At 29.4% G+C, this 8,701-nt stretch overlaps 1 long non-coding RNA gene across 2 annotated transcripts; it reads right to left on the bottom strand.

Moving 5' to 3' along the window:
- Positions 1-702: 702 nt before the first annotated feature.
- Positions 703-2,055, bottom strand: LOC127085306 (uncharacterized). 2 transcript variants are annotated; one of them, XR_007789079.1, is made up of 2 exons: positions 1,766-2,055; positions 703-1,590 (listed from the first exon to the last, which is right to left on the bottom strand). It is a non-coding gene; the product is annotated as an uncharacterized LOC127085306 (long non-coding RNA). The 2 variants fall into 2 exon arrangements; XR_007789080.1 differs by having other exon boundaries at positions 703-1,583.
- Positions 2,056-8,701: the final 6,646 nt, after the last annotated feature.

Genomic DNA, 8,701 nt, shown 5'->3' with positions numbered 1-8,701 from the left:
TACACTAATTAACTCAACAAAAGAGCTAAAGAGCATAAAGTGCCACATGGATAAGTGTGGTGGTGTCATACCCTAAATTTTACCCTGCATCTTTTTCATCTACATCAGCATGAAATGATCATTTTATTTGATCATGTATTTCATCATTCATTTCATTATTCAGAGGCTTGGATGGATGAAGAATCAGGAGTACTTAATTTCATTTGTGTCTTTGAAAAACATAACTATCATTTATGATTGATAATTAGAGATAACTAGTCCAAGAGTTGACTTTTTGCAGTTAGTTCTCCATTCATGAATCCTTCGGCATCATTGGCTTTCATCTGCATGCTTTGAGTAAAAGTCAAGAGTTTAACTTTATGCTCCTTCTATTTTCATTTTTGTATTTTTAGTTTTAATTACATTTTGTTAGAATTCATTTTAGAAAAAAAAGGAAAAAAAAGAAGAGGAAAAGATTAAAAAGTCAAGAGTTAACATTTTTTAATCTTGTTGCATTTTCATTTTTATTCTAATAATACATCTAAAAGTTTGTATTTTGCTTTATCTATACATAAGGAAAAATCTATTTTGGGATGAATGAAACAAAGGTACATTTTATTCAAATAAAAAAATGCTTTTACTTTACCAAAATTACATTACATTTGCTTCACAAAATTGAATTTCGCATTTGCATCACATCCTTCAATTTTACATCTATTTACATATTATAACTAAATTAGCATTTTACATTTCAAATTTGTATTTCAATTTGAATTTGTCACACATTTGCATTTACATGATATTTTAGTTTACATCTCCTTTCTAACAAATCTCTAACTATCATAACTACCTCTAACAATCTCAATCACTAAAACTAATACAATCTCCAACTAACTTCGAGATTCAATCTCATCCTCTCTTAAACTTATCATATGGATTACAATCCAAAGGCTATGAATAATTGAACCCTAACCACCTTCCCCTCCATTTCTATTTTATTTAAATTTCACTCATCATCACCATGAAAGGCTAATCACAATTCATAATTTTCATCATTCTCACCACATCATCACTTTCCTCATTCTCTCCAATCTTCATCTTTTCCTCTACACAATTAAACTTCGTTTTCAATCTTCAAACCACCACTATAACCACCTTCAAACCACCATCTTTAACAATCTCCATTCTCCAAACATCTTCAAACTTGAACAAACCTCCACAACCTATATCCATCTCTATCTCAATCAAAATTCTTCACCATAATTCACTCCATTAATCCACAACATTCAACCACGTTCAACTTTCAACAAATCTCCAAATTTCATCATAGTCACCACTCTTTAATCTTTATTATCATCACCCCTTTCAAGAGCTCAATAAGCCAAAGCAATAGTAACAAAAATAAATAAATCAGAATTCAAGTAGCAAGAAAACAACAAAGCAATATAAGCAAGAAAGAGAAGCAAATAGCACAAACCAAAATAAGAAGCAAAAGATTGGTTGAGGAATTTCATTGAACACCTTGTGAGCAAGATCGAAAGCTGCATTTTTTTCTCTTTTTCGCTTCAACAGGTAAAATTCTTCCAACTTTGTTGTGATTAGGTCTGTTCGCTTCAGTAGTAATTCAAACCACAATCAGAACTAAAACAGAAAACGCAAACGATTGAAATCGTAACACAAACCGTAAAGAAAAAACGTGAATCAAAATACCATAAGTTCTGAACCTAAACGAATTAAAACTAAACTTAGATTCGAAACACTAAACCAATTATGAGTCAAATCCAACCGTGAATCATGAGTGGATGGTCGTTGTTGTCGCGAGCTTGAATCCAGGCGACTTGGTCATCATGTCGTTGCAAGAAGCCTTATCGCAGAACCGTGAATCGTAGGGAAGAATCGCATTTGAGAATCGTTTTTTCCCTTTGGAGAAGCGCTTATGTGAGAACGGTAATGAGCTTTTTCTTTCCTTCTGCGTTTTCACATTCGTTAAAGCTATAGTCTCTCTCTTTTTTTTCTTTTCTATTATACTTGTTCTTTTTTATTATTATTTAATTTAATTTGGCCACATGTTAATTTTTTATTGGTGCTGAATTTTAAAATTGAAATAATTATGTACATACCTATGTGTTTTTTTTGTTTAGGCCTAAGTAATACTTTTTCTATCACATCCCATTCTGATTTCTCACACCCACTATATTTATTTTTTTAATCTTGTTAATGCATTCATTTTAATTAGTAAAATTATGTGACTAGTTTTTATTTTTAGTTAATTAATTTTGCTAATCGAATTTAATGAATTTGATTAACCAATTGAATTAACTTTCAATTGAATAATCTTAATAATTAATTTTAATTAGTAAAAATTGATTGATTTGATCAAATTAATTTATGAACATATGGTAATTCATTTGATTCTTTGGTTATTGGTTCTCAAATCTCGTTTATTTGCAAATCTATTTTATTTGCTCTACTATTTTCCATTTGGCAAAATATATTCTTCACTCTCAGGTTGTATTGTTTGTTTATTTTTATCACTTTCCTTTTGGTTGTTTTATTATCGTAGTTAATTTCTAATTTAAAATCACCCATTTTTTCATTATGCAAAATCCTTTCACAATAAAAATGGAATGAAAAGGATACTGAATGTGCATACCTCTTCATTCTTCAAATGCTTGGAGACTGTTGTAGAGCTCCATGTTCAAACCCCCATCTTCCGTATTAAAACACGATAACTAATGAAATTATGTGGGGTTTTGTATAGAAGAAAAATGATTGATTGGTTGTAGACCTTATCCTTCTCCGATTATTTGGACACTTCTACAGAGCCCTCTGTGCGAATAATTGTCTTTCGTTAACCAACCTTGACTTAATTCACCACACATTTTTCACAATAATTTAGAAGAAGAATGATTGCCGGTAGGAGTGTGAAGAAATATGATTAACCAAACTATATTAATAAACTGAATTAAATTTGAACCATACAAAAATTGAACCACTTAAATGGTTAATAAACTAAACCGTTTAATTTAAACAATTCTAATTCAGTTTAAAACCGTTTCATAATCAGTTTTCTTTTAGAAATTGATTTAATTATATAAATATGTTTTTCATAAAAAGAAGAAGACAACTATTGAGAGTGAAAAAAATTGGAAATTTAAAAATATTTTTTATTATTAAAAATAAAAAATACTTTTTTTGAAAAAAGAAATTATAAAAATAAAAAATATATTTTTTTTAGAAAATAATTTTAAAAAATATATTTTGTATTCCAAAATATAAAAATTATTTTCTTTTTAAAAATAAAATATTCTTTTATGAAAATAAAAATTATTCCGAAAAAAAATTCATTTTTTTTACTTAAATGCACTTTTGGTCCCCCTAGTTTGGACGTTTTAAATAATTGGTTCCCCTATTACAAAACTTACGATTTTGATCTCTTAATTGTGATGATCTTTGGATTTTTATGGTCTCCTTCCACTTTCGTAGATGTTGCATTGATGATTGGGATAAAAAAATATTTTTTAAATAATAGGTGGCAAGGGTCACTAGGATAATTATTAATTAATATGTTTTTAAATGAATTAATATTTAATAAATTGAATTAATATATTTTTGAATTAATTAATTAGTTAAAACCTTTAAAGTTGAAGTCAAAATTAAAGTTCATTAGACACACCAGTACTCCGGCAGATCCATTATCACTCTATTTCACTTAAGTAATAACTTATGTATGTTGAAGCTTTATAAAGTCTTCTAATATTTGAAACAAAATCAATGTGGGACTTGCTTAAGAATAAAATTGCATCAACATTAATAAAATTGCATATATGTAGGCATAACACCGTGATAAAGTCTTAACCTTTAGTTAATCCTACATTTGTAATAGTAAAATAAATTATGGAAGAAACTGGAAAGGGAATTGCCTCAAGCTCAGAAATTGTGGAGGTAGAACCAGTGGTAAGGAATACAATTTTTTTATATTGAATCATATTAAATAGAAATCATGTTAGAACCTGATCTTCAATTAGAAAAAAACATGAAATATAAGATTTGCACCTATTCTCCTTTGGCACATCATTGATTAACTCTGACCGTTGTTATTTCTTAAAGACATAAGCCTTAGGTAATGAAAAAAAAGATTCCATAAACATTACGTAGATACACAACTACGATAGTTATAATAATGGATTTGAAGTTTAAGGTATTGAATTTATTTACTCTTATTTTATTTCTTTTACAGATAAATGAATGGACAACAGAGACATTTGTTACATCTCAAGTTCGCAGTTTGCGTAAGGGCAATAGCGACTATGTTACCATTGTTGTTGATGAAGATCCTGGTAGTACTAGTAGGATAGAAGATGAAGATCACGACAAGGGTAATTTTGCACTACTTTGCTTATGTGCTATCACCCGGTGCAAAGGCCATCATACATAATACGTTGCAACAATGGTCCCTTAACCATAATGTTTATTGCAAACAAGAGATTAACATGTTGATTTAAATCATAACTCAAATAGTTTAATACATATCTAGTCGTGTAAATTTTGAACAAAGGATAATGTTTTATTTTAATGAAATTTATAATATGTTCATGGTTAAAGGGATTAATGAGTCCTCAAGTTTCCATAGTTAATAGGATTAATGAGTCTTCAAGTTTGGAGAAATTCGCCTTGTTCTTGTTTTTGGAAGACCAATGAACAATTCAGTCTCCACGTCTAAACTCAAACTACTTTGATATGCATAAGCTTCAACCTCAACTATATTTTCTCTATCATCCTTTTTTGCTTGCTGTAATGAATAACTACCATACTGAGTGATTTATAAAACTAAGGTAGAATGTTTCAAGTTTGAAACCATTAGTTAAAGTTATCAGATACAAAGTGAATTCACCTTCTTATAGAGCCTGATATTTTCACCTGCGTGATATCATCTTGTGCAAAGGTTTAGACTTTATCATGGTGTTATGCATACATTCATGCAATTTTATTAAAGTTGATCCAATTTTATTCTTAAACAAGTCCCACATTGATTTTATTTCAAATATTGGAAAAGTTTATAAAGCTTCAACATACATAATTTATTGCTTAAGTGAAATAGAATGATAATGGGCCTCTTGGACTATTTGTGTGTCTAATGGACTTTAGTTTTGAAGATTTTAACTAATTAATTAATTCAATTTATTAAATATTAATTCATTTAAAACATATTAATTAATAATTATCTTAGTCACCCTTGTCACCTAATTAAAAAAAATTATCGCAATCATCAATGTCACGCATTTAAGTCTTTTTTAAATAAAAAAAAATATTTTAAAATAAGTTTTTGTCCTAAAAATAAAAACAAAATTAAAAAATATTATGAAATTTTTTTCTCGATATTTTTTTTTAATAAATATTACGAAGAAAAAAATTATAAAATTCAAAAAATTGGTTTTAAAAGAATTCAATTTATAAATTTGGTTTATAGTTGTAAATTAATTATAAACTAGTGTATAAATACAAAGGATGTGAGGTGTAGCACCTCATTTGAATTATCTAATTCTATAGAATAATTTAATTGTATTGTATGTGTTTTGAATGATTGAGGTAGTATGCCTTGGGTATAGGATAGTGTCCATAGCATATTATAATTTTAAGTGAATGAGTGTGGTAGTAATTAACGAGAAGTAAGACGTGTTGGACACAATGAGATTAATAGTATTACTATTAGATTTAATTAAATTAATTTAGTAGTAATAATAAATAAGTTAATATTTATTTAAAATAACAATAATAATATAAAGATAGTATTGCTTCTATTATTATTTTATTGAATAATTGGTCTAATGATATGATTTAGAAAATATAATATATATATAGAGATATTATTATTATTGTTGTTATTTAATTTTTTTAGTTTGATTTAATATTATAGTAATAATAATAATAAGATTTAAAAATAAATTAAAAATAAGGAATTTAGTTGGTCTACTTATAAGAATGTGAGGAGAGAATAGAGAGTTGGGAACATACTTGAAAGGATTGGAAAAAGGAGGGTTATGACAAGAGGCAATGGTAGGAAGAAGAAGAAGACCACCATTATAGAAGAGCTTGGAGCTTAAAATTCTAAGGTAAGAGGGAGACTATTCCTATAAGGGTATCTAATCATGAGAGGGTAGTGATGGGTCTTTATCCTGTTAGGTTGGTCTTGTGTCATGTTCTGATTGTTATTGATATGTGACCATGATTGTGAGGAATGAATTGTAATTGTTGTGGCTATAGCAATTGATATTTGTTGATAATGAATTTTGAATTGTTGTTGAATTTTATGTTTATTGTATGTTTAGAGTTTGAGATGATGATTATGATAATCGTAGGGTATGAAATTGTAAATTTATTGGTGTGATTATATGAATATAAGCAGTGATTGATATTGGTATGTTTATGATTAAGTTTAAAGCAATGAAATATTTTTGGTGATGATTTTATGGATGTTTTTGGGGTTGGAGAAGATGAAAATCATGCTGGAAATTTCAGAAAAACAACAACTTTTTGGTAACGCCTTTGTGCACGGTTTTGATCATAACTTTCAACTTGTAAATGATTTTGGGACGGGGTTTGAAATGTTTGGTATCTGAAATAGAGAGATATAACTTGATTTCAGGGATAAAATATTTTTGGTGATGATTTCATAGATGTTTTGGGGTTGGAGAAGATGAAAATTGTGTTGGAAATTTCAGAAAAACAACAACTTTTGGTAACGCCATCGTGCACGGTTTTGATCATAAATTTCAACTTGTAAATCATTTTGGGATGAGTTTGAAGCATTGGGTAGCTGAAACAGATGACTATAACATTTTTTCAAGGATAAAATATTTTTGGTGATGATTTCATGAACGTTTTGGGGTTGGAGAAGATAAAAATCATGCTGGAAATTTTAGAAAAACAATAACTTTTTGGTAACGCCTTCGTGCTCGGTTTTGTTCATAAACTTCAACTCGTAAATCATTTTGAGACGGGGTTTGAAGAGTTGGGTAGTTGAAACAGGGAGATATAACTATGTTTCAGGGATAAAATATTTTTAAAGATTTTATCATAGGTCAGTAGCAGGTGAAAAAAACGTGTATGATATGACGAATATTGACGAGGTCCGTATTGGCAAATTATTTGATGTATTGTGAATGATTGGGAGGTATGTTTGATTTATTGGTGGTAGTACATACTGGTGGATTACGTTATGCATGTTTTCAATTGTGTGATCGATTGTTGATCACTAAATATTATTATAATTATTGTGTTAATTTTATTATTACCATGCCATGCATTCATTGCTGATATGTTGAAGGAGATAAGTCATAGGTCCGAAGGGGAACACAAGACTTATCCAGAACCCAGAAAGGGGAACTCAAGATTCCAAATGGGGAATCGAGTTTGTATGATGAACCATTGATGAGAATTAGTACCACATGCATCGTGTAATATTATCGGGTCTCATTGCATTGTAATTATGTTGTGCTTGTGCATTTGTTATGGTGAGGATGTGATTATGAATGAATGTAATTTGTGTGTATAAATACTACTCTCTTAATTATTATATATTATTTATTATATGAATGAATTTCTCACCCCTTTTGTGTTTGTTGTGTTTGTGCTCCCTCGTGTAGTACCCCAAAATTTGCCCCCATTTTTGCTTTTCATCTAACCCATAACCTGAGACCCATCTAACCTCATTCATGTCTCATGCATATTCAACATCATTCATTCATGATTAACATTGGCTAACAAACATCATATATTCAAGGTTTTTGGTTACCATAGCAGGTTTGGATGAGAGATTTTGGTACTGCACATCGTGTGGGTTGCAACCCTAATTCTTGGTCTTGAGGGATCTTGTTGCTCGGCCTCTATGCATGAACTGGGATTCTAAACCCTAGTTGTGGACCTTGGTTTGAGATATTGTTGGTGGAGCTTTGTGCTTGATCTGAAACCCTAATCAGGATTGGTTGTTGTTCAAATGCCTTGATTGATAGACGTTTGGATTGATGATTAATCAAAACCCTCACTTGTTGGTTCATAAGGGTCGTGAGCCTCACTACTTGATATATGCTTAAAACCTTGATCAGATTGTAAAACCCTAGCTCATGGGAGGGATTGTCTACATCATGTCATTCATTAAGTTCACTAAGAGGATTGTGGTTTCACAGTATTAATCATTCAAATCATCCATTTGATTCTAGACTCCATATGTCTCGTTGCATTGATTCATTAGTACATTCATACTTCCATTCATTTCCTTTGACAAACCATTTTCAGTCAAGGACATTCATCCATCATGGTGCATATTATGATAGTCTCTGATTCTGGTTATGTCATTATTTGAATTCCCATGTGAAATCATCCTTGATCATTGCATTCCGTATAAGTGTCCATAATCGTTTGCTCATTGTTTCAAGTTAATCTTAATAATTCGAGTTGATTTGGAAATGCAAGTTGATTTGAAAATTCAAGTTGATTTGAAAATTCAAGTTAACCTTGATTAATTCAATTTAATTTGGAAATTCAAATTGATTTAGAAATTCAAGATTAATTTTGACATTTCTTTTATTATTAGAATTTCTTTTTGAAATGATTTTATAATTGGGCCAAATCCATTCATTAAGCTCATTTATTCTTTCAATTAACCATTTCATTTTATCCATTACTAACCAATCCTCCAATTAATCTAAATCCACATCCATCA

Source organism: Lathyrus oleraceus, chromosome 5 (genome assembly GCF_024323335.1).
Source record: "Lathyrus oleraceus cultivar Zhongwan6 chromosome 5, CAAS_Psat_ZW6_1.0, whole genome shotgun sequence".
Lineage (NCBI taxonomy): Eukaryota > Viridiplantae > Streptophyta > Magnoliopsida > Fabales > Fabaceae > Lathyrus > Lathyrus oleraceus.
This window is presented reverse-complemented; position numbering and strand designations above follow the sequence as displayed.